We start from the raw sequence: 23,591 nt of genomic DNA on the forward strand, positions 1-23,591 counted from the left end.
AAGAGAGGAGTCCCCCAGGAGGATAGGTCACATTGTGGCATTAAAATGCCACGCACACATCATGCCTTCACACACCTGGCATACTGCGCCATCTTGGCTTGCCAACAAAACTGCACTGACAATGTGTCTCTATATCGACTGGTGGTCCAAATGCTCATATTAAAATCTATGTGAGAGTTTTTTGTGGTTCATTGTACAAAATGTGTAGATAAGAAATGGTTGTGTGTGAGTTTGCCATTTAAAGTAATAACTATTTTTGTACATTTTAGCTGGATTGTAGCTGTATATATTATCACCTGCTATTTTTTTTTTTTTTTTTTCCTTTGAGCCTGTCAAAAGGAAGAAAACCATTACACCTTTGTCATGGGTTTGAAATGTACAACAAAAATATGGCAAGGGACAGAAAAAAGTAGGTATGAAAAAAATTAAAGCAGGAAAGGAATTAAAGAAACAAGAAAAAACACAATGTGGTAAAAGGGGATTACTTGGAGGGGGATGGACGAGGGTAAAAAAAAAGAGTTTTCTAAATGTGATATACCTGTGTGCTCATATTTGTGTCTTAGGAGGGAACTGGTCTTCTGGAATGTTTTGTCGCACAAGTCACACGCGTACATACCACTTTCAGTCTTCTTAATCTTCTTCCGGGCGAGCAGCGACTCGCTGTCTGTCAGGTCCTCTAGCCCTGACAGATAGTCTCCTGCGCTGTCCAGTAGCTCTCCCTGCAAAAGAAACAGATTTTAGACACATTTGATGCAATCCTAACCTGCCACAAATCCTAATCCTAACCTGCCACCTAGGAAGAGACAGCCCCTGCCCCAAGTTTGATCCCAAGTCTGGACAGAGCTTATCGCTGTAACTTATATAAAGCCTTTATCACAAGAAGATGTCTCAAAAAGAGGGACATATGGCTTGACTTACATGGGTTCTCTCAGCTTGGTAAACAAAGTAGTATGAATTCATGTACATAACAGAGCAAGGATATAAATTAATAAGTAATAACCTTTGATAATTTATATATACTTTTATTAAGTTACTTATTTATTTATTTGAGTTATTTTAAATTAATCACACTCTGACAAATAGCTTGATAACATTCACGTTGAAAGAGTTAACACAAAAAGGCAATGCACTGTGAATTATTTTTCCTGGGACCAAAACATTTAATTTACCTGGAAGCCTAGTTTCCGCTGGTACTTGCGGCGTTGCTGCATCTCAGCAAAAGTGGCTGCCCCTGTCGCATATGTATAAGCCATAGGTGGAAGGAAACTCATGGGATCCAACCCTGGGTAGGGCCTGAGTCCCGGGATGCTGGCTTGAGCCGTAGACATGAATGTAGGAGGAGGGAATGCTCCATGAGGAGGAAGCGAGGTGTACATGTGCCCGCCACCAAAAGGGTTTATGCTAAAGATAGGGCTCGAGCTTTTCTCCAGCTGGTTTTCATTGCCCAAACTGTTAGGCCCATTGAACTCCTTCTTGATGTGGGCCAAATTCAAAGGTTCTGTTCCTGGTTCACGAGCAGATGAGTTGATAGTGTGGTCAACAGAAAAGCCATTCGGTTTTGGCCTCCGTTCAGCCTTGGAAACTTGTTTTGGCAAAGACAAGTCCAGTGGTTCCCCATGGGCATCCTCAGAGGCGAGGCTGTTAGGGGTGTACGAACTGCTATGTGAGTGTTTGGATGATGATGATGAGAGATTCAAAGGTGAGGGTGTCTCACCTCTCAAGTGGTCCACAGAGTCAAGTGGCTTTTCATTGGTCTGCCTAATGCCTGTAAACTGATGCAGTTTGGACAACTTGTGCCCTGAATCCCCATTGGTGATGGTTTGGATCTCTGTTGTTGAGTCGCCATATTGGTTTAGTGAAACAGGTGACCGGGCAAAGGCTGACTCCCTGTTCAAGCTATGGTTGATCTCTCCACTTCGTTCAGGGGGAGGAGATCTTTTCCTAGAGAAGCTATGATGAGATTGAGCTTTCCATTGCACAAACGAATCCTTCACAAATTCCTGAGGAAGACCCACTGCCAGGGAGATCTTCCTCAATTCCTCAGAGTTGGGCTCAGTGTTCATGGCAAAGTAGGCTTTCAGTACTGACATGTGATCTTTGTATGGGTTGACTGGGCTGGTGGCATTCCTCTCAAGGGATGAGGGGATCACACCAGCCTGCTGCTCTGAGGTGAAAAGCCCCCTCCGGCCAGTTGGTACAGTATCGTTAGGTTTGAGGACAGCCTTGATCTCTTCGTTCATCTTGCAGAGATATCGCTCGTGTTGATGTAATGGAATAGGGCCAGAAAATGTCTCCTTGCAGTACTGACATGAGAATGGTGCATACTGCGCATCCCTCTCCTGTGCTTTATCTTCAGACAGAAGATCCATTGCGTGGCTGGGTCTTTCTCTTTTGAAATCTACAGGCCGTCTCTTAGAATCTTCTGTTAAACTCTGGAGACATGCTTTGGCTTCATTGACTTTTTCCAGTGTGTAGTCAATGATGGTCTTGGTGGGACTGTTGTGACCAACACCAAGGAAACCTTGCTGGGAGGCCAGTACCCGATTCTGCTCCTCCATCTGGGAGCCTAATTCCTTCATGTATGCTCTAAGCTTAGAGATCTCTTCAGGGTTGCCATCCATCTTCTGCCGGCAAACTGTGTTGTCCACAATCTGAAGAACCTTCTGAACCTCACTCATATTGTTGAGGAACCCTGGATAGCTCAATGGATGAGAATCCGACCCAATGCCCAGAAGGTGCTGGGGATTCTGAGATGAACCGTGCATCCCTGGAGGACTACCTCCATGACCACCGCCATTGAGAAAGGCTCCTGGCCCACCATATTCTTGTTGAGATGCGATCATTAGACGGTATTCATTGAAGTCCATGGGCTCTGACTTGATGTCTGGGTGAGCAGATGGGTCTTGGAGGCTCATGGACCTGCCATTCTCCAGTTTGTGACGGAGCTGAGCTAAGGCAGGACTGCCAGGGGAGGATGCAGCAGAATTTGGTGATGAGCCAGGTTTGCTGTTGACTCCATGGCGTACACGTCCATTAATAGAGATAAGACCAATGCACTTCTTGCTACTTATGTGGGAGCTGTAGGAGCCAGAGTGGGAGAAGCGTTTCTTGCAGTTGGAGCACTCATATGGCTTTTCACCTTAAAAAAAAAAATAATAATAATAATAAATAAAAGTGTTACTTTGATTATTCAAATTCAAAAGTAAAGTGATATTCCATTACATATTTTACCTATCAAATTACTTTATAATTGCTTTGAACTTATTTCCCCATCCCATCAATCAATTTAATGATTGATAGGATGATGAGATCCTACAATAAAAAATAATTCTTGCATAATTATATAATTATGGTTTTAAATATTTATCATCTATCCAGCCTATCCAAACCACACTGAATTATCATTAGGCAAACTGGAGACATATGAAATAAGTTTACATACATAATTGGCATTCTTTTCATAGCCACTTATGAAAGGAGGCTCTTAACATATTATATAAAAAATAAAAATAAAAACTTACCACTGTGAATACGGAGGTGCTCCTTCAAATGATGCTTATATTTGAAGGCTTTACCACACTCTGTACATTTGAATTTGCGGTTACCAGCACCTTCGTTTAGCAGTTGAGGCTGCAGAGGAGAGAAAGATTACAGAAATTGATACAGGTAGAAAACAGTAACAAAAGTGCTAATTTATTCTTAAGCTGAAATAAATATTTATTTTTTTATATTGATTAATTAAACACAAAACAGCCCAGAATTGTATTTAGGTATGTGTATCCAGAGTACCTAAAGCAACAGACTGTCTCCTTTTTGGGGGGGTGGGGGGGACTTCTGCAAAAAGTTTAAAGGTGGTGCCTTTTGTCTCTAGTACATTATTCGCTCAACTACTATCTGAAAACTTTAAACAGTTGTTGTCTGGGTTTAGTTAAAACAGTGTAGGCTGGATCTGTAGTCACCATTCAAAGTTAAACGTAGGTGCTCTTCCTCCATTTGAAATTCAAATGTGGGCCCCAGATGCACAACAAAAACAACAGCATTCACCCTGCACCCCACACACAGACACAAAAGGTCTGTAAAAAATGTGTGGGTGTCCACAAGTGCACGTTTAATAGTCACTATGTACAGTACTGTGAAGTTCTTTCTTCAAAAGTTCAATCATACTCATGCACATAGGCCAGTTTAAGATGCGTATTGGGTTTCGATTTTCTGTATGAGTGTATGCAAATATATACACGTGATGAAATGTAAAACTTAACCTAGAAAGGTGAACCTAGGAATAATGTTCAAAGCCTTCAGGAAAAAACCTCTTTAGAGCAAATAAACAAACACTTAAAGTCATTTAAGGATTAGGATACTCTAGATCACCGGGAAAAAGCCATCTGGTCGTGTTTAATTCAGTCTAAAGAGGTGCACATATGTGTGTATGCGTGTGTGCATATGTGTGAATGTGATTCAGCCAGTAAGATGAGCATGCAAGGCAAGTATTCCGAATTTTTTTCCAACATGCCCAAGTCTGATTAAGGTTCAAAGTTGAAAGCCTAGATGCGGGATATCCTGCTATAATCCTATCAAACAACTGAAAGCCCTTTTACCACATCAAAAACAGACAGTAATAAAGCAATATAGAGTTTCCTTTTCCAAATAATTCCATATCGCTGCATTTTTCACTGCATGCTTATGTTGAGACCAGCCTAAAAGGCAGAAATAACATCAGCTTTCCCTTCATCTTTTGAGTTGACTCCTTTCCAACAGCTGATGCGAGAAGTCGGCAGGCCTATAGGACTCAATGTGCTAGAACAGCCCACACATGGCTGGCTGTGGGCGGACACTCAGGGGAGTATGACACTGCACAGCTGTGGCTCCGGTGTGAAGGATTCAAGTATTAAGGAGCTTCCGGGGGAGCTTGTTCAATGCTGGAGCTATCAACAGGCTGAAACATGTTCTCCTCTGACAAGTATACAGGCTTAGAATGCGAGATGAAGCATCTTTCACAATGAAACCAAACTAAAAAGCATGAGGAAGTAATGGGTGTGGGTACAGACTGAGGTGGGTCTCGTCTCACCTGTTCTCTGGCAGGCTTATGTGTGGCCATATGGCGCTCTAGCTGCGTGCGGTAGGCGAAGGTGTCACTGCACAGGGGACAGGGGAAGCTCTCATCGTTTTTCTCATGTCTGTACTTGATGTGCTCCTTTAGGGATGTCAGCCGCTTGTAGCCCCGGTCACAGTAGGGGCAGGTCAACAGTTGGGCAAAGGCATCTGGTGTCCTCAGTGCCAGATCTGGGCAAAATTGAATGGAGTGAACAGAGTGAAGGAGGGGGGGATTGAAGAAAAGAAAAACACAGCATATGTGGGAAAAACAGTTGCCATATGAGGCTTTGGAGAACGATAAGTAAAGCACTGCATTCAGTTAAGGGAAAAAGCAAAACATGCTATTCATTTATATCATTCAAATAACATTAGAAAAAATATTTTACAAACTAAATATATGCATTTTGTCCATACAACCTCATTTGCAAAAATAAAATAAAATAAAAATATTTTTTTACAGACCACAAAGAGATTTTTGCATACATTTTTATTAAAAATATATATTTTTTGTCCCTTTGAGAATATAAGATAATAAAAGTATATAAATACTTTATAATTGCATTTGGTGCTTAACGAGTTAGATCCTATTTATTATACATATATGTATAGTTTAATGCCTACCATTTTCATTTTCATCTTGTCCATTGGCCTCTGGTGTGCCCAGTCGTGTACCCTCCTCTGGGTCCTCTGGGTAAATAATAACGGTATCCTGCAGGTATTCGGCAATGCTCGCTGCATGTCCCTCACTGTCATCCAGTTTCCTCTTGGCAAAGAAGCTTTCCAGCTCTGAAGAGGCATCAATACCCTTAACTGCACAGAGGAAGTGGGCAGCAAAAGCACAAATGAATCCAGTGGTTGATGCTCAGTGTCACTGGAAAGGACCAAGCTGAACATTAGGACACTGGCCACTTTAAGTGTGATGTAGTGGAGACCAAACCATTAGAAGGCCTTTCAAGGTGGAAGTATTTATTTAAGTTACAACATAATGGCCACTTCAAAGACTAATAGGAGCCAGCTTGATCATCAAGCACTCTTTAAGCATCCTCTTGCATGTTTGAAAAGGCTTTAAACATTTCCAGCATTATGGGTAATTGAGTTATATGGCAATTAGGCGTGCCAGGGTAACTGATCTCACTTTGTATTGCTCATCAAATACATAAAATTGGACCCAATAATCTAATTATAGATCATGTGTTATGTGTAATTGCACAGAACAAGATTTTAAACGTGATTTTAGTAAACAATAGGTTTTTGGATGCTTTACGGAGAACTACTTAAAGATACTGACAGCATGAATAGACAGCTGCACCTTACAAAAAAATAAAAATGTATATATTTATTTATATAAAAAAAGAGGGAATGTGGGTAGATAACTAATAAAATGACCAAAATTATTCTAAATCATACTTTTTCTGCAGATGACTGGAAATGGGGTAAGCAAATGAAAATGTTATTGTTTCCTTGTAATCAATTTGAAAGTACATGGACTGGACAAATTTGATTTTGCCCTTAAACTCAATTTGGCTGCAAAATGTGATTTGCCATGCACTCGCGCTCAACTTAAAAACGTTTACTTTCCATCTCCCATAAACACACATTATCTCACATGTGTGCCAAGCATGCATTTACATATAGCTTTTCCATAGGAAACATTTCATAATGAATATGGTCAAGATTTGGTTTCTTGTTTACTGCATTGACCCAGCTCTTTAAATACAGTTATTTATTATGTATCTTTGCATGCATTTTTCAATAAATTGTGAAGTTATCTCACCTGTACCATTTCCAATTCCGTGGAGAGAGATGTCAGGGCTCATGGAGCTGTACTCCGCTTTTCGCTCCTCTGTAATAAGAGATAATACTTTATTTAATGATCATCATAACTAGAACAATAACAATTCAGCAGCAAATCGTCTGCCATTAGCAGTTCACTTTTAATTAACATGTTTAATGTATGTTCAGTTGTAATTAAAGGAGATAAGACGTGACAGCAAATCAAAAAATAAATAAATAAATAAATAACAATGATAGAGAACACCCTATATATCAGGAAGAGTTATATCTCAAACACGTTGACAGCAGCTCAGAGAATGATATATTTCTCTGTAAGCGGGGCTTTGGAAATCATGTCAAGGTATTTAGGGAGGAGAGGAGGGTGGTCTGAGAGGAGTTTGCTCATATACTGCAGCTATTGTGTTTGTTCCTCCTCCTTCCCCTCATGTGACTTCGTACCGGCAGTCACAAGTATCATAAGCTTCCCCCTCAAAAGGAGGATATACAGCACCTCTTACACCACAGCGCTGGGAGAAAACAAAGGTACTCAAGACTCCTGACACACACATACACACACACGCGCTTCCAATGCATTAGTACTGTTTAATTTCAAAACTGCCTTCCACTTCCTTCCTCATTATCTAAGTATGACAACCGAGAGAGCTTCTGAAAGTCAATGAATTCTCTCACTTTTCACCACATTTAAGAGATGTCTTTCAAAGCAGAGTTTGAAATCATTGTGAGGGCAATGCTTCTTGAAGGGATGTTTTGAGCATCAAAAGCTTTAATAGACTTGGACGTGTTTCATTGAAAAAAGTTTTAAAGAAACAAGGCGTTTGCTAATGGGGGCTTGCCTTCCCGAAACCCCTTCCTGATGAAACTGTCTCCTGTGCTGTGCAGATAAAAGTGTAAGGCCTGGAGCCGGTGAAAATAGTTCTTAGCATTGTGCTTTCCTTTGAGGTACATTGGCTTAAAACTTCTTTAGGAGGGTTAGCGATTAGCTGTATTAGCATGGGGATATTTTAAGGTCATTTGAAGGACCGAACGTCATGTGTGGCACCCTAAAAACCCTATTGAAGGGAAGCCAAAGTGGTATAAGAGAATAATTGCGAGTAAATTAATGAACTGTTTATGAATGACAGTGAAATACAGTTTCCTCGAGTGACAAAATGGCAACTACATTCGAGTCTCAGTTCTGCTTGTGGTAGCTGCAGGCTCCCTGAGGTAACGGTGTGAATTTAACCACTGCAACACAAAAGTTCCATATTTATTTAGGTGTACAATTAAATTATATTTAGTTTCAATATTCAGTTTAACGTGGACTAATATTAAATGAGCCTGAAAGTATGCTTGCAAATACTGGAGCTACAGTTCAAGTGTGGATACTTTATTTATTTAATACTAGTTATATTTAACATATATTTTGTGAAAGAAAGAAAGATATTTATACTTGGATTCAGAAAGAAAGTGCAACTGATTAAAAGTGACAAGATTTACAATTTACAATGGCATTTACAATTTACATTTACAATTTACAATGCCATAAAATATTTATAGTTCAGCTTTACTTATGAAGGTTCTATTAAAGAATCCTAAGAAATAAAAACGAAATGTATCATGATTGCCTCCAAATATTAAGGTATTTTCAACATCGACAATGATATGAAATATTTCTTGAGCTCCAAATAACCATATTAGAATGATTTCTGAAGGGTCCTGAAGACTAGAGTAATGACTGAAAATTCAAATTTTGTCCTCACTGTCATCCAATTACGTGTTCAAACATATTACAATAGAAAAGTTATTTTGTAAAATATTACTGTTTTTACGACAATAAATAAAAGATTTTCAATCAAATTACAACACTGAAAGTAGAACGAATTAGCAACGGAAATGTTATTTTAAAAATATATTGCTTTTTTATAAATCAGAAAAGTGCAAATTAGAAGCACTTCCAAAGGTCATCTTTACAACCCCACTGTCTCAGCAAAACATATAGAGGGGACTTGAGGTGCATCTTCTCTAGCAACCACAGAGCACGGATAAAAAGAGGAAGAACCACACAAGATGATTCATGCAACCTCTTTTAAGATGTTGCTTTTACTAGCATGTACCACAATTTTTTTTCTTTTTTTTTCAGCAAGCATACCTTCATATTTAATCACGGAAAAAAACTAAACAAAATGATACACTGCCGGAGGTGTGGCCTTCAAATAAACTCAGATGACGTTCATTAATCTAGCATATCATGGTGTGAACATCAACTAAACAAAACACTGTTCAAGCGAATGACACATCCCTGAAGACCCTGTTTAGTTCTGAGACTGTGACACTCTCTGAAGTTAAGTGATGCATATGGTTTAGTCATTAGCTGAAACTGATTGCTGGGGGTCGGGGTTTTTTCTTTCTTTTTTTAATTTTTTTCAAACCGGGCGACTCGCATGAGTTCTTCCTTCACTCTGTAACTGTCAGCCAGGCCCAGGGAATTGTGGGACTATTATGTATGTAAATGGCCATCATAATGCTAAAAATTTCATTTAAGGCCTTTAATGAGTCTTCAGCAGGGAACGCTCATGCTAAATGATAGCTCTGCGATCCTAATTAAGAGAATTTGTCTTTAAAGCCTCACTAGCTTGGGTCTTGTCCGTGATCTTGATTGCTTTTGGTTTTGGGTGGGTGAGTCAAAACGAAGCCAGAAGAACGGGGTGTGGAGACAATGATGAGGCACTGAAGATTAGGTGTAACCTACTTTACTTTACAAAAGTAAGAAACCGAAGTAGAAATGTAAGCTAACAGTCTAAAAGTTGCCATTACATCAAAAGTGCCAAACAGCTGCTAGGTGTTGGCCTAATAACTAAAGCTGCTCTGTAATGGTGATACGAAAACGGCAAGGTTGATGAAAAAAAAAAGAATTCTCAGCATTCACTCTTACCTGAACCATTCAGGTCTCCGTGGCGCCAGACATGGGCTCCTGCCCCATCCTGGCTTTCATTTCTTCATCCCCCCGGCAGGAGAGTAGGGCATGGGCTACCCGGGGTGAGGCCTCCAGACTCGGCACACCTGCTGGACTGCCTTCGCCCTCAGAACCCAGGAGTCTGTCCTCTTCATCGGACCCTGACCCGGCATCGGCCACGTTTTCATAACTCAGCACTGAGGACAGAATATAGTCCAGGTGTTATTATTTCAGTTTACGTTAATCTCAAGAGTTGGTTGGTTGGTAGAGTTTTTGTAGGCCAAATGTAAAATGTAAATGGCAAAAAGTAAAAAACAGATGTTGATAACCTTTTATATATATGTAGGAATGACAACAGTAAAAAATAACAATTTGTAGTGTCAAGATAATGGAAACCTCACAAGACCAGACTGCTGTTTGGTATACAACAAGAGGGCACAACGATAAAGCAAACCAAAAACCTGTACATCTCTGGTGGTTAGAGGTGGTGACGGTCTAATAAACTATGAAGCTTACATCATGGGAACGGCAGTTTAACGTTCAGGATCATTGAAGTTCTTTTCTTGCCTAATACAGCATCTCCCCAGGCTCTCAGAGCACCTTATCTTAGAGGCACGCTGCCAAAGCAGTGAGAACTAGTGGGAAGTTTCTCTAATGGTTGGATTTAAAACCTAATTGCTGATTTCAGGACTATTTTCTTCCTCTCCCGAACACAGAGTTTTGAAAAACAACAAACTTTACTTTCCATCCGTGCTCTATTTCCCAGTTCGTTGGCGTCAAATGGACTCGTCTGGGCTGTGGAGTGCTCCATTCCCTCCTTCGTACCTTAACTACCCCTAATCTCTCCTTTGGAGCCCATTCACTTTAAAAAAAAAAAAAAAAAAATACCAATGACGTCTTTTTTTTCACAGGTTCCCATGAAAAAAAGGCTGACGGCTTCCCTTTGGCGGATCCCAGCAGAGGACGTGAAGATTAGCCGCACGTATCTGATCATAATATGATCTTTGTCTGATCTGTGGGGCTGCATTTGCTCCCCCGGACAACTGCTCAACAGGTGCAAATTAAAAGGGGAACCATCTCGGGTACAAGGGATGGTCGAAATGCACTGACCCGGGCTGAATACCAAAGAGTGGGGTGAGGTGGTATGGCGGGGGTGAGGGGCGTGGGACAAAAAGCTTTCTAACTAAGAGGTGTGACCAGCGGGATTATTTAGGAGCGACTTCAGGCCGAGGGTGAAGACCCCCCCCTCCTTGAATGAAAAGGAGAAGGCGAGAGAGAGAAAGCAACAGAGAGAGACATAAAGGGAGTGGTTGAAAGTAAGACATTAGAGGCTCTTTGTGTGGTCCGAGTATACCTTGGACGTAAAGCAACTTTATCTCGCCTTTTTCTCTCCTCTGTTCCCTCCCCCTCCCACATCGCTTCCTTTTTCGCTATCACACAGCCATCTATTCCATCTTTAAGCCCATAGTAAGTGCACTTCACTATGTCTTGCGCAGGTACGTAAGGCAGCCCTGAATTTTGGTATAGGAGCTAAAAAGCTGAGGCCAATCATTCAGAGTTTGAATGGTGGGAGTGTTCTGAAGAAAAAGAAAGAAGTGGGAGGACTGGGAAAAGAATCAAGAGGATGAATACAGAGGTCAGGACTGAATATTAATAATAGTGAACTGCTGAGTGGTTTGACTCCAAGCCCACACAAAACACTAAACTCTTTACATCACATTTTCCTGTTCTTGTGCTTTGTGTTTTTCAACAGAATATGCTAGGCATCCACATTCTGAGTGGCATAGCTTGAATACTTGAGTGGATGCTTGAGATTTTTTTTACAGAAAGTCAGTATGGTTCGTTCTGGAAGTATGCTCTAATTTTACTGTAATTGCATAGATTCTCTCGACACAAATAGAAATAGAAAATGCTGAGCTTTGAAAACCATTTTGGAAAAAGGAACATGCATGTTTTGAATTCTGTCAAGCAGATACTTTGCCTTTGTGTGTGTGTGTGTGTGTGTGTGTGGGAGAGAGAGTGATAGAAAAGCAAGTGATGGGCACTCAAAGCAATCCATCAAATGATCTGCCTCTAAGGTCACATGGGTCTGACAGATTTGACCAAGATATTGTATAGCTTTGTGCACTTTTTTTTACAAAAAAATAAATAAATAATAATAAATAAAAAAGGCGCATAAATGATTTTAAGATTAAAAGATCTTTGTTTCCATCCTTCTAACTTCTTTTAACCCACATTTTTAGTATTTTCAGTTCGTAAAATGTTTGATTTTATGTAATTTTTGTGATTTTATGTAATTTGTAAAATTCTTCATCTGTATTTAACATACAAATTGATTAAACACTTGAACTCCTGCAAGTTGAAACACTGATTTAAAATATTAAAAGATAACAGTATAAAGTTTTTATTCATATAAGATCTTTGTTTTCATCCATTTAACTTCATCACTTGTCATTTTAGGATTTTCAGATCATAAAATGTCATTTTCATCTGTAATTGAATTGAAATTGGGAAGGTTCTGCAGGGTATAACTTGGTTTTAAAATGTTCAATGTTCAGTTTTGTGTGCGAGAGAGTAAAAGGTTAAAAATTACCACATTATAAATGTTTTCATTATTATGATATATTTGCTTTCATCCATCTAATCAAAAAGTGAAATGCTAAATCCTAATCCTAACTCCCGTAGGTTCTAATTTTTAAGTTTTCAATTTTTATTTTTATAGTAAACTACAAAGTATTTTTAAAAGTATGAGTAAATCACACCAATACTTCTGGTATATATGTGTAACACATAAAAGTGTAACTTTGTTTTATATCTATACCAATCAAATACACTTTACGATGTAGATCTGCCCCCATTTCAATTCTATTGGCTGCCATTTCAGTATGTCATTCTGGCAGCTGTCCTGCCGTGTAATTCCTGCAGTGAACGGTCCATTGTGCTCACCCTAGAGACAAAGAGGCCACCTCTCCTCTCTCTCTCTCGCCCTGACTTCTCCTTACTCCCCTCCCTCTCTCTCTCTCTCTCTCTCTCTCTCTCTCTCTCTCTCTGTGCTGTTTCGTATTTTCAAGCAACTCCACCTATCATTATGGTAGCTGTCCTTTGAGAATAAGGCATGATGCACTTCAAGATGGTACTGGAAGTCATCCTTACCTAGAACTGCACAACAAGCTAGATGGGAAGAAGCTTTTAAATGTGTAACACATTAGCAAACAAACATTTAACATTATTACAGAAACAATACCTTGTGTCAGTCCAGTTTGGAAGAACTAAAACCCTCTCTAATAACTGGGAGAGGTTCACACATTCCATAGCCTGGAGTTGTGCGTGCACACATACACATGTTCCTCTGAGCAGTTTAGCTGTTTAGACAGGTATGTGTGTGCTCTGTCACAATCTCTTACAATCCTCTCATCTTATATGCGGAGTGTGTTCCCAGTGTTCGGGGGAAAACTGCAGACACACCTGCAAACCCAAAGCCACTCTGTCCACTGCAGCCATTTCACTGGAACGTGGCGAAAGATGATTCAAGCTTTCAGTTATTTCAGACAGAAAAGGTTTCTGTAACGCCATACGCTCAACAATTGCATCCATCTGGACTGAACGACACCTCCGCTGGCTCACACACCTTTTCAACATTCCCTGATCACAGGTAATCCACCAGCTATCCATCTTTTCCCCTTCCTTTCATCTCCTTTCCGTCTATTCCTAGCGGCCGAAACAGAAAGGTGAGTGCGTATTCCACATCCATGTCGAGAATCAGACAGCCTGCCGCAGGTCTTTCCCAGGTGCCTCTCTGCCACAGTAATGAAACCCGGTGGAACAGACGGTGGAAAATAACTGCTCAGTTCTCTCTCTCTCTCTCTCTCTCTCACTCTCTCCTGTGCGGTGCGCATCACCTGAGCGAGCAGTGGGGGAGGGGCGACTAGGTAAGGCTTCAAACAGTTGAAAGGAGGTCGCTGCCTAGTGGCTATAGCCTGGAAATGATCCATGTAAATCAAATCAGCCATCTTCCATTCATGCGCAAAGAGGACTGGGAGGGCAAACATTTACCTGTTTCATGCCACAGAAAAGTCCACAGAGGTAATGTATATGCTGAAGAAGCTGTTTGATAAACAATAAATGGGTAAATAATGTATTATCAGATTTTTATATATAAAAAAAAAAAATCAAATGTATAGTAATCTGACACGAAATTATGATTTTCACCTGCTGGACATAAGAAGACATACTGCTATATACAGATTTAAGCAATCTCAGAAAACTGTGTCAAAGTGCCCTTTTATAAAGGAAGTTTTGGCAGAGGAAGCACATTCCATTGAGAAGAAAAAAAAAAGATAAAACTGTGCAGGATGAGTTATCAGTATTTTTGGTACATTTTCTGAGAAGGAAAAGAAAGGAAAAAAATGCAGATGCATATATCTACTATACACTGCTGTAAAGTGAAACTTGTCAAACTCATCAAGATTATTATAAATAGCCTTAAAGCTAACACACAGGCAATAGAACAAAAAAACAAAACTGTAATTCTGATGATGATAGGGCCTTTCAAATTAGTTCTGTACATAACATCCACACTTTTCAACAATGATTCTGTGACTCCCACACAAGGCTGTTTATATCAGCGAAGGCCTTGAACCTGACGGATAGCGTCTGGATTGGGTCTATTTTTTCTTGTGGGGTTAGAATGTAGATAACGGCTGGTGAAAGTGCTCTTGTTTACGGTGTGTGTGATGGGAGAGGAGGCTCTCCGTGTTTGTTTTAAGGCCAGGCAGCCAGAGAGGTCACACTGGTGCTGGGTGAACAAAAGGCCCAGGAAGAGAGGGGCCGCTTTTGTGCCGCCATGATCTTCAGTGAAAACTCAGCAATGCGTGAACCATTACTGCAAACCTGGAGAGGGTGTGTGTGTCTGTGTGTGTACTGTGATGGGCTTTGTTTCCTTGTATTTAAGTATTTCAGTACTTGCCAATATTTGTGAGTGTGAAAAAAGGAGAGCGAGAGAGAGACAGCATGTGTGTGCGTGCACTTATCTAGCGTGCACCCATCTGTAAATGGGTGGCGGTGCTCCACAGACCCTGCCGTGAAACGGCAACAGTAGCCTGGCCCTAATTGAATTAAACTCCCATTTGTCTACTATAGGACCCAACGCAACAGGCAAGAAGGAGAGAAGGGGAGGAGAGGAAGCGAGAGAAAGAGAGAGAGAGAGCTCTCTGAGGCTTGCTCATGCCGCCAGACGGCCCACCTTTCCCCCTTCCTCCCCCACGCAGACCCACCATCTGTGCCCACCCCATGCACATGTTACCCCTCTCTCTCTCGACAACTGTTCTGGGCCTCTACCAGCCTCAGAGTGCCTGTGTGTGTGTGTGTGTGTGTGTAAGTTCATAGAGCTGGAGACACACAATAGCTCACTGGGCTACCCTGAGGAGGAGAAAAGACAGGAGGAGAGGAGAACACAATACGCTGTGCAGAGGAAGATAAAGAAGTCAACCTCTATCTCAGGCGAACTATCAGTCAGGTTGCACTCTGGGAGAAAAGAACAACCACAAAAAGCCCAAACCGCCTCGGGGCGAGAGAGCTGAAAAGAGATGACGCAAATTACACACGCTAACAAAACCTGCAATTTTAGGTTTTCTTTCCTTTGAGCACGACGTCTTTGTACCGTGATACTCTACCATAAAATCGGCAGGTGAGGGCTTAGAAGCGCGGGCAGATGAATTTGTTGGCCAAGTTCAGAGTCTATCAATTTTTTTGGAAGTTAATATGGGTCAATTAATATGCAAATCTCCCGGCAGATGCTCGGTGGCTCTCAGCATGTGATTGGCCCATCGGTCACTAGCTGTTCAAACAGTTTCACGCGCAAAACAACACCAGGATCTCTCTCTGAGAAAAAAAAAACAATGAGACACCTAACATTGTTCTTTTTTTTTTCTTTTTTTTTGTTTGTTTGTTTCTCTTGTAAGACTGCAGAGCACTTACCGAACATCTCAAAATAACAGTTTTTTTTATTAATTAATTATTTTTTATTATTATTATAAAGTCATAGTTCATTTAAAATGTGAACATTTTGCCATGATTTACTCAACCTCACAATGTTCCAAACTTGTATGACTTTCTTCTGTGGAAGATTTATGTGTTTTTTTTTGTATTATTTATGTTTCATTTATGTGTGCTTTAAAGTAATTATTTAAAGTAATATTTATGTATCCACAAGACTGGATCTCACGATAAGCCATTAAAGGAATATGACGTTGCAAAAAAAGAACATTAATTTGTGTATTTGGTGTAATGCAATGTGTTTATGTGGTTTAAAGTAAAAAAAAAAAAAAAAAAAAAAAAAAATATATATATATATATATCGTTCTGAAAAGCATGCTGTATGCTGAATGGCCAGTTATCCAGTGCATTGTGATTGGCTGAATACCTCAAGCATGTGACAAAAATGTTTCACCCATTACCATACTGCAATGTCGTGTATACCAGCACGACGAGACAAAACCAATAAAACCCATTACAAACTAGCAATTTTTTGCATCCAGTGAGGTCATAATTACTGATTATAATGACTTATACTGTCTTTTTACGCACTGCATTGTGTATCGCTCGGCGTAAACATAAAACCATGTCTGCATTTGTGATTGGAGAAATGACAAACGAGCGCTACTCTACACTGCCCAAAACTTGCATTTGAATCATCAGTGGCAAATTCTTTAAATATAAGAAACGTTTTCACAGGCTGCTTCTTACAAGTAGTTTCGCTTTCACTACAAAACACACAGTGTCACAAATGGTGGGCTTGAGGGAGTGGCGGCCAGCGGATTCGACATAAGAGCGGCCGGGGGAATGCAGCAACCACGTGACGACTCCGGGCTGGACTCTGATTCGTTCACGGTGAAAGCTGATCCAGCGATCCACAACGCAAAGTTAATGTATTTCCCCAGTGAGCAGCACGGATCAGCTAAAGGCATAACAAAGTGGATATTATCCTCTCTTGGAAGGCCAAGGAAAGTAGTTTCGCTTTCACAATGAAACACACAGCATCTCCACAACATGGCAGTGGAAACAACAATACTACAGCAAGAATAAAAGTTACCTCTTCTTTATTTGCATGAACATTTGGGCAGTCTTCCCACACAGTGATGTAGACATGTGGGGGTGCATTAAAATGAGGTGTTTTAGGGGGGCGTTGACAAGTCTTAACTTTTATAAAGAAAATATCTTTGGATTTGAGACTTTAATCTTTGCAACTTTACAGATCTTCTTTATACACCAAGAGCTTGTGACATTCCAAAAATAAATGACAAATTGAAATCACATCATATGACCCCTTTAATATAAGTCCTTTTGAGCTGTCTGAAACAGCTTCCAACTTCTCCACTTCTAAAAAATTGATTCCAGTCTTTTGGTTACTTTTATTTAAGGCTGATTTAATGGAACGCAATGATCTTTCCATAAAACCTGTTTACTATCAGACAAAAGACAAAACTAAAAGGAAACAGCTTGGTTCTGCTAAGACTCCTCAGTGGCATTGCCAGAGGTGCTTGTTGGGTTTCTGAAAGCTAACAGGTCCAGATGGAGCAAAAAATAAGACCTCAAAGGGGGGCTTTAAATGAAGGCTCATGACCAGCAGACAGGTTGCTAATGAAATATTCATGTAAGGAGTGGCCCTATCTATCTATCTATTCTTTCATCCTGCCCACAACCTTCCCACACTTCCTTTTTCTGCTGTCCACCATTTTATGCTACACTTCATTTGTGAAAAAAAGAAAGAAAACAAGCACTCATTCACTGGCACCACAAAGGCAAACTATCTCTACCTTATCATAAGAAACCCTCAGAGAATTTAGCAATACATGGCTTGATTTCCAGCCTTCTTCTCAAAACTACTTCTTTTTTGGACGTTCTTCAGTGTGTCTTGGCAAATGTTCACAGCATATGACCACTAATTGTACTTTCACAAGTGCTGCCTGCATGGGAAACCATTCGCCTATAATAATTATTTAAATATCACTCACATTCTTTGGGTTGGTTAATGCTTTAGTTATGGATAGACAGTTATACGTTCGATTCAGAGATGATAACTCAAGCCTAAAGGTGCGGTCACATGTACCGTTGTTCTGCAAATGTTCTATTTCAATATGAATCCACACAACTGGGAATTTAGCGTGAGGGTTTAAGATTTACCGCAGATTTCAGAACTGGTTTAGGTTGGTTACACTGACCAACAGAAAAGTGTGAAAGTGACTTCTGTCTGAATTGAAATATCACCGAAATATCTCTAAGAAGACCCTGCATTACCACACCATTTCACCCACCTCTAGCTAAGCTGAATGCCATTTTACTCCCCATATCTTTCTGTATAAATGGGCCACACATATACGCTGCTGTGGGAGCAAAGATGGCTTTGTCAAACACTCATGCATGTTATATGGAAGCTGTGCTCTCCTGTATTCAGCAGGCCCAGGATCAGCTGGGGTGGTATTAAACATGCGCAAGGTTGCCTGTGAACAACTGTCAGTGCATCTGCTGCGTTGTTCTTTAGCATCTCTCTCTCCATCCCTCTCAAAAGCCCATCAATAACACTCTACTGCTAACAGCTCCTGGCTACCGCCGCAAGCGTGTGTGTACATGTGCCCCGTGTGCTCTGTGTGCCAAAACACGAGTGAATAACACAGATTATGCCTTCATCCAGTTGTGTGTACTAGTGCATGTCCATTCACGGCAAGCTAACCTGTTCTGTATGTGTGTGTGTGCGTGAGATTCTGCGCTTAATATCATAATGAAATAAAAAGCCTGCTTTAAGCACATGCAAATTCAAACGTGCATAATCAGGGCAAAATTAATTTTGCTGTTGCTGATTAGAGACATTAATTAATCTGTGTGAGGTACGGGCCTAATCTGAAGTTGAATTACACCTCCTGTAAGATTAATTAGGACACGATAATAACACACGGCGCTGCCAGTGCAGATTACAGTAAACCTTATTCCTTTGACTTGAAAAAGAGCCGGGCAAAACCTGAATCGCCGTGCGACTTGCTGCTTAAGTATTTTGTTGCCGATTGCGGGTGACGTTTTCTCAACTAGTTAATAGTTATCAGGGATTTCCAAGATATTTAATCCAAAAAGGTTTTAGAATTTTGGTTGAAGCTGATATGTAATATCTCAGAGCTTATTTCCCATTTCGAAATGGATTCAAACAAATCGTTTGACCTCACAGAAACGCTAGTGGGAAGTCGAGTCCATTTGTGGCAAGTGCGTGCCTGTGTGCGCCTGCCAACATATGTTTATGGGTGTGTGCGACTGAGGTGTTCGGAGAGCTCATGTGCACAGATCTGTGATGTGGACTGTGGAGACCACAGCTAAACCTAACCAGTTGCCAGCTGGCAGTGTAGGTGGGAGCCTTTTAAAGAGGTCAGTGTGTGTGAGTGAATGGGGACAGTCCACATCCAATGAGAAACTGAGCCCCCTTGGTCCAGGACCTTCAATCAGAGCAGTTCTTTCTGATGTTAATGAGGGAGTAAAACACATCTGTTCAGCACCCCCTCCGCACACACATCCTAATGCACACATACACACTTGTGTGAGGAATTTGGTCACCTGAATAGCTTCCCCAGCAGGTAGCACACAAGGGAAGGATTCAGCCCTTTATGTGGTCAATCTTTGACTCCCCTAAAACCTTTTCCATGCCCTTTCCCCATAACTACCATCAAAGTTCAGTGACCCATGGGATGCACCGGGGACCCATATTTGGCCCTTATGTATTGTCAGAATAGAGATAGAGGCGTTAGCTGAATGAATTAACTAAAATTTCCACAATGCTGACAACAGCGCTGATCAGTGACTCGTATTGGCTTGAGCATTTATAAAATTGCACCAAATAAATGTAAATACATATGAAACACTGAAATTAAATGAAAACTATAAGAAATCTTAAAATCTAAAAAATAAATCTAAAAAAAGATATATTCACATGCAAACTTATACAATATAACAATTTAAATATATTTATGAATGTAATATAATTATATAATTATATGTACTAAAATAATTAAATAATTAAATACTTAGTGTTATAAATCTAAATATTCTACATTTATATGAATCTAGGTGTGCATGTTTCCCTGTTTGTTGTTGTGTGACAAATTATAAGTATCTTATTAACTATTTCTGAACTGAAAATAGAATATTTTTAAGAAACCTAAAATATTATATATGTATAATAAAATATAAGAATATAAATATATAAATGTCTATACATAAATGCCATGTAAATATTTTCAAAATTAGTACTGTATGTGTGTGTATCTACATACACATAGTAAATATATATTTACATTTACATTTATGCAAAGTGACTATGCATTGAGGCTATATATATTTTTTTGTATATACACAATACACATACATATATTATGTAAGCAAAAACTTTTATGTTATATGTAATTAATCACGATTAATCATTTGGCAGCACTAATTTAAATACGTTTATAATGATTTATAAAACAACAACATTATTTGGTTACCCTGGAAAACATGCAGGGCATGAAGATGCCCTGATTTGGTGTTCTGGGAGGAGGTGTTGGATTAGGGGAACATCAAAGAGTGTGAAAGTGAGCTACTTTGATGATGTTTACAGTAACACACCTGGGGTAAAGCAAGGTGCTAATTAGCTCAAGTGGATAATTAGAATGCCGATTACAGAAATCAAAAGGTACTGCAAAGCTTAAAGCTACAGCCTGCCTCTGTAACCTCTCCTTTGGGTAAGCTCTCTCTCTCTCTCTCTCTCTCTCTCACACACACACACACACACACAAGCATACATACAAATAGTCCAGGGGGAAGCCATAAACATCTCCTTGGCCCAGGCGATTATAAGGCAGGCTTAGAGTGGAGAACCAGTAAATATTGAGGGGGCCATTGTTCCCTTCACTTCCTCTGTTCAGCGAGGAGGATTCGTCTTTCCCCTTGATGACACCTCCAGGGAGCACACGCGGATCATATTATCGTCTAAAACGGAAGTCGTATTCATTCCGTCGACTGTGTTAAGGCTCTCAAAAGCCACATCATTCGTAATGCTGAGGACCGCAGGGCTTTCACAGAACAGGAAAGACCCACGTTAACTCCTGAACAGCCAGGGTTTGCTGCTTTGTTAGGGAATCATCTATGATTTAACGCAGGGAGTGGCAAAGTGTTGGGTTAATAAAGCTAGCCGAGGCCATTTACAAACAGGCAGAATTATTGGTGTTAGAGTTACTGTACCCTGGACAGTCACTTTAAGAGTGTATCCAGCTCAATGAGGCTGATTTGTGACCAAATCCCTCTTGATAATGGCCATCAGGACTAACCATCAAAAAAAGTGGATTGTGCTGTAAAATATTAATCAAATTATTGCAATTATATTCACTGTAATAGTCTACAAATTTTAGGTTCTCGTTTTACAAGACAATCTCTCATTTTAAGCCATATGGATATCACCATTAAACTCACTGTTTTCTTAAAAAAAAAAAGAAAAAAAAGAAAAGAAAAGAAAGCATCAGGTAGTTTTGTGTTGAAACCTATACACAGTAAAAGGCACCATATAACTGCCCTATAAGACAGATATGAGTTTCTAATTTCACACCCGAATGTTTATTGTTCTTTTTCATTCACCACAACTCTACTGTATAATTATCCCTATTATGTTCATAAACTTTCAACGCTGGCCCTGTCATTGTTGATTTTAGCTGTTGGGTAATACAACCGTGCCTTTAAAAATGCAATACAGCTCAAACCTTTCAGTTAAAAATGTCTACATAAATATATCAATAAATAACATGATCTTTGCATGGTCACCTTAAAAGAAAGCTGATTTCTGACCTTCTCCCAGAGTTCCATGGAAACCAGAGCTAGACAGTGGCCAAAAATACGTGTTTTCTTAAAATACAAAAGCCTGTGAAACTGTCTGTTTTGGGGAGTTTTGACTTCAACAGGTGCCAAGAAAAACCTCCACGGTCTCAAAACCTGTTATTTAAACAAGGGTGAAGGACCGTAGGTCACATTCTCCCATGGATGGCTTCTCGTTTTCTGAGCCTTATAAGACAGTTAACTCTTTGAGCTCCATTTAAACAATATTTCAATGCATTATGAATGAACAATTAAGAATTTATTTGCTTCCCTTTTTTTTTGCTTAACACCTTTCAAGTATGAACTGATAAATAGAACATGTTTGCATGTTAAACCGAATGTCACGGTGACTTGGCGGCAAAAAAAAAAAAAAAAAAAAAAAAAAAAAAAACCTATTGCTGCTTTGTTTGTCACATATTTGCTAACACAAGCTCTTCTCTGCCCTTGTGCTGCTCTTATCAGTCATGAGGGGATAAGGTGTGACCTGGTAAGGGAGGCAAGTTCCACTTTCAGAGGTGTGATCACTGGGGCCCAGCAATTGAGCCAGAGCCGCTTATAGAAGGAACTTAATCAGCCTTTAGCACCTTGAGATGGGCGCTGAGCAGACGTTAACCGAAATGGCAGCTGAACCTCTTTTGAACATGCAGTGGACTTCAGTTTTTGTAGTCATGTCAAAGAGGGTTTCTTTAGCTATATGGTGGATACATGTGATTAGTAAAGTATTTTTCATTAAAAAAAAAAAAAAAATGTTTAAAAAAATAAATAATAGTAATTAAATAATTAATTCATCTCATTTGTTTATCTGCATTTATGGAATGTTTATGTTCTACATAATTACCATTCGTGATCCAGTGAACTAAGCCCTTAAACAATCTAAGCAGCATAATTCAGGTTTTTTGGCGTAAACAACCTGATGAGATTGTGAGTCACTGTAAAGTTCATTTGAAATCAGATAGAGTATCACAAAGCATGTGATATACAGGCCGCTAATGCAAGCTACCATGCCCTCACACACACACACATACACACAGACACACATATTTTTCTTGGGACCTCTGCCTGTTTACCAAATATTTTGTGTTACCATGGACCGCACTGAGAAAGAAGTGAACATCTGACCGAGAGGCTGTGTCACGTGGAAGCTTAACTTCCTTTCAAATGAAGAAGAGAATCTATAGCTGATTAATGTCTAAGTTGTCATATCAGTGTGTCATACCCCTACAATTTAGTTTCATATTCTTTTGTAACTTAATTGAAACAAACCACAATACGAGCTTTACACATCGCTTTCAAACTACATGTCAGTGCTACTACATGTACACTACTGTTCAATTTTGTAGTGAGTATTTTAATAGATATTTTTATACACTTGTATTTATCAAAGGCACATGAAATTAATCAAAGCTTACAGTAAAACCTTTTGCATTGTTACAAAAGATTGTTATTTTTCAAATAACTGCTGTTCTTTTCAGCTTTCTATTCATAAAGAATTCTTCAAATATGTATTAGGGTTTCCAAAAAATATGTCTAAAAATATAAATATCTATAAACTCTTACACACCACAGACTTGTTAACATGTATATTTCTAATGCTAATATTAAATTAAGGCTTTCCCCAACATTTGCATGTCTTTCAACACAAATCAAGATATCTAGCAGAATGTCCAGGCTGCTCATTTCTATAAAATGGAAGTAAATGGGGACTGAGCCAAAAAAAAAAAAAAAAAAAAAACAACTAAAAAAATTCCCCACATAAAACCTACATGCAAGTAATCTTTAAAAATCCTGCAAGAAGTACTTGAAACCAAACATTATTTTAAAGTGAGGAACTGACCATAAAATAAGTTGTTTTTCACTGAAAATATTTACTTTGGGCAAAATGCATCAATTTAAT

The 23,591-nt window shown here is 39.6% G+C and overlaps 1 pseudogene; it reads right to left on the bottom strand.

Moving 5' to 3' along the window:
* LOC113108705 (zinc finger E-box-binding homeobox 2-like) overlaps positions 1-23,591 on the bottom strand; it is a 49,321-nt pseudogene that overhangs the window by 3,196 nt on the left and 22,534 nt on the right.

The sequence above is a fragment of the Carassius auratus genome, chromosome 9, assembly GCF_003368295.1.
Source record: "Carassius auratus strain Wakin chromosome 9, ASM336829v1, whole genome shotgun sequence".
Classification (NCBI taxonomy): domain Eukaryota; kingdom Metazoa; phylum Chordata; class Actinopteri; order Cypriniformes; family Cyprinidae; genus Carassius; species Carassius auratus.